Source organism: Marmota marmota, unplaced genomic scaffold, assembly GCF_001458135.2.
Source record: "Marmota marmota marmota unplaced genomic scaffold, marMar, whole genome shotgun sequence".
Lineage (NCBI taxonomy): Eukaryota > Metazoa > Chordata > Mammalia > Rodentia > Sciuridae > Marmota > Marmota marmota.
In genome coordinates this window covers 12,971,066-12,974,756 of record NW_025999880.1, presented here as the reverse complement: position 1 = coordinate 12,974,756, position 3,691 = coordinate 12,971,066, and the positions used below count along the sequence as shown (strand labels likewise).

The following is a 3,691-nucleotide window of genomic DNA, read 5'->3' as shown; positions in this document are numbered from 1 at the left end:
TTTTTTTTTTTTTTTAATGAAAAAGAAAATGGAATGGACTCAGAAAATAATCAGGCTGTCTCCTATCATTTAAAAAAAAAATTTTTTTTTTCTGACAGGCTAACTGTTGCAGGCAGTCCCACTCTGCCCTGACCTGACCGGGGTTAAAAGTGACATAATGGTGATGATGGGGTGCCCTCTGGCCCCTTCCTGGCACCAAAAGGGAGGAAGGAAGGGGGAGCTGTTTAACAGCTGGAAGACAGGAAGAATCTTATTTCTATTCAACATTCACATTTCGGGATTTGCTTGGGGAGGCCCCCTCCAGTTCCTCTCCTCATTATGTGCCCCAATTCTCTAATTTTGCTCTTTATCACGCTATATTTTTATTTAAAATACTGTGATGGCACCTACTGGCTTTCACCCCTTCTATTAGAATTTGCCTCTGAGAACCATAGAGAAGGGCTGAGGGCATAAATGAGGGACCAGCAGTTTCTAAGCTATTTTAGGACTGCTATTTTTCTGTCCCCTTCCAGGGACCTGCCACCAGGGTAGGTCAGTGTGCTGGCTCCCAGCCAATTTCTGGCCAGATCTCTGTAGCTATCTGGATGAGGAAACAGGTTCTTTAGAAAACCTGAAGAGGCTACAGCCTTAGAACAACATACCTGTGCACAGGCATGTTTTGCATTCACTTTCAGGGGCTTTGCAGCTTCCTCCACTCTCCCCCCAGATGCCAGGCCACTGATCTCAGTTTAAAAAATAAAACTCTACCAAAGGACCCCTCACACCCATTCTGCAGATTCCTTCCAAGGTCACCTTGCCTGAAAGAAACAAGTCATCTTTCAAATGCTCAGTACAGACTCCCATGGTCACATGGACAGAGATACCCTCCTAAACACCGCTTAGACCCCTGGCTGAGCTGGTGGTTACTGAGTAGAGACCTTTTAGGTAGTTTTTGTTTGGTTTGGTTTGGTTTGGATGGTGCTGGGGGGGGGGCGGCTTATGCATGCAAGGCAAGCACTCTACCAACTGAGCTATATCCCCAGCCCTATGTAGTTCTTTTTACACTCCGAAATATTTTCCAAATACTTTTCCAAAAAGCAGGTCAGTCTCAAAAATTGATGGCCAAGCTGGTTCAGGGACAACTTCCCCTTTCCCTTTTCTTCCTAGAAGGTAAAGCAGGGTATTAGCATTAAGGGGAGGGGCTGGATAATTTGGGTGGTGAGAGATAAAGTGTAGAAACAAATGCAGAACAGAAGACCCTTAAAGAAAAAAAAATTGAGACCCTCTTCCATTTAGTGAGAGTCACAAGAATAAGTATTTCTGAGAATTTCTGGCTCCTCTCCCTTCCTGAGGTTTATTATGGGGAGGAAGGGAGGTAGTTTCAGAGAACCGTAGCCCAGTCCCTGATCCAAGCTAAAATTTGTTTTGTTTTGTTTTTGCCATTTCTGGTGGCGGCTTGGGAAGCAGCTCTGTTGTGGCGGGCGAGTGAGGCTGAGGCCGCGACCGACCTCTAGGCGGCGCCCTGGCGTTGAGTCCTCCAGGCACAAATCCTCCGGCAGCTCTGTATTCGGTGCTGGGTGAAAGGGCCGGTTTCTGCCGACGCACTGGGCTTGGCCTGGAGTTGGCCGCCGGCGCGTCGCCTTTGGCGCCCTCTGCCAAGCAAGAGAAACAAGATTAAAAGAGTGCGGGCTGGAAAAGGAATCACAACTAATCAAGGACCCACCCCCCCCACCCAGCCCCATCCCCGACGCTAGGTAGCCTTCCAGAGCCCGAATCTTCTTTGATCTCCCCAGCAGCCGGCTGCAGGGCAGCGCCAGCGACTTTAACTCCCTCCCTCAACTTGCAGAAGACGACACTGGGGTTCGAAGAAATTAAGTGTTTAGCCCAAGATCAGAGCAGCTTTTAATAAAGTGGTGAAGCAGAGGATGTGACCTCCACTTCGAATGGAATTTTCTTCCTCCAAATTATGACAACCAGCCACCCCAACAAACTTGTTTTCCTGATAATTCATTTCTGGAAAGACAGCCTTTGGGGGTTGTCTTTGTTGGAAGTGTGGAGGCTTGGGGGGCATATTGTGGGCACTGCATAAGAAAAGTGGAGGCCGATACAGGGGCAGCTCAGCCAGGACTCGGAACCATGACAAATCCAGTCCCCTCCCTTCCAGGAAATGGCCAGTTTATAACTTTCCTAACTGTGTGATACTGGATGAGTGTTTTCAGCCTTTCAAAGGCCCTAATGAAAAAGACCTATTGGACAGGGATATTGTGAGCTTTGAATAAGAGGTCCTGATAATTAAAATAAAATGTTGGCTATAGGACTGCTTCATAAACTCAAAAAAACAGGGACAATTAGGGTTGGTGGCAGGTCACTATTCTTCTTGGCCTAAATGAGACCTCTGTTAAGTCCTAGGTGGAGCAAAACAAGAGAGCCCTTCCCTGGGACTCAACAACTCTGGGTCTGTGCTCAGAGTCATCCAGGACCTGGGAAACACTGCATGGGAGAAATCAAGGTCCCCTGGATCCCTTCACCCAAGGCACAGGCGCCATTTTACATGGCGGAGCCCTAAAGCTCTCTGCTTAAATTATTCCTAGGGGAGAGGATCCAGAGAATCCCCAGTAGGGGAGGAAAAGGAGAGAGGCCCAGCGGGACGCTGGGGCGGGGCAGCAAAGAGCATGTCTACTATAGGCCAACTACAGCCATGGGCTTGCCGGGGTCTTCAGTCCCAGGAGATGCTCCCTTCCCAGCCGGGCAGCAGTTCTCATGGACGCCTAATTACTGCGTGCACATCTGGAGCAGCTGTGCCCCACCCGGCCTTGGGCCCATTATTTCCCTCCAAACCCTATTTTCATTCCCAAGGCTGAGTCATAAAAGACTCTGGAGGCAGAATAAAGTCGGGTCTGTGTGTGTCAGCATTCCTGTGTGTGCGTGTGCGCGCGACCGCGCGGCGTCTGTGCGTCTCACTGTGATTGCCCAATGGATTCGCAAAAGTTGGGAGGAAAATGGAGTAACATCAGGCGAATTCAACTGCGAACATACTGTCAGCCTCATTATCCGCCCATTTCAAGGGAAAGCATTTGGGTCTAGGAATTCGCCAGTTAATTGCCTCACTTCTTTGTTCACTTTAGGGCAGGAGAAACTATTTGCCTTCTATTAAAACATTCTATATTTCAAAACTTTTTAAGATCTTCTCATTCTCCATTTTATTTCCATCTCGTTATACCCTTGAACATTTAGATCTGCCAGTATCACATCAACCTTACCGAACACACACACACACACACCCGGGTGACTGGAAAACTGTTTCTGTGCCTGAAAAAATCTGGATATCTTAACTCTTTTTTTTTAATATTTATTTTTTAGTTATTGGCGGACACAACATCTTTGTTGGTATGTGGTGCTGAGGATCGAACCCGGGCCGCACGCATGCCAGGCGAGCGCGCTACCGCTTGAGCCACATCCCCAGCCCTGGATATCTTAACTCTTAAGTCTTTTTGTAATGATTGATTAGTGTCCTGTGTGCCTAGGATCTAGTACAATTCCTGGTGCACAGAGAGCATTTAGTAAATGGTAGCTATTGAGGAGGAGGAGGAGGAGGAGGAGGAGGAGGAGGGGAGGAGGAGGAGGAGGAGGAGGAGGAGGGGGAGGGGAGGAGGAGGAGGAGGAGGAGGAGGAGGCGGCGGCGGCGAGCGGCAAGGGAAGGGGGAAGGGAGGG

The 3,691-nt window shown here is 48.8% G+C and overlaps 1 non-coding gene across 1 annotated transcript in view; it reads right to left on the bottom strand.

The window, feature by feature from the left end:
- Window positions 1-1,254: 1,254 nt before the first annotated feature.
- LOC107150669 overlaps window positions 1,255-3,691 on the bottom strand; it is an 11,649-nt gene continuing 9,212 nt past the window's right edge. Inside the window, exon 2 of the transcript XR_007342699.1 lies at window positions 1,255-1,631. This is a non-coding gene — a transcript (uncharacterized LOC107150669). The remainder of the gene's footprint in view (window positions 1,632-3,691) is intronic.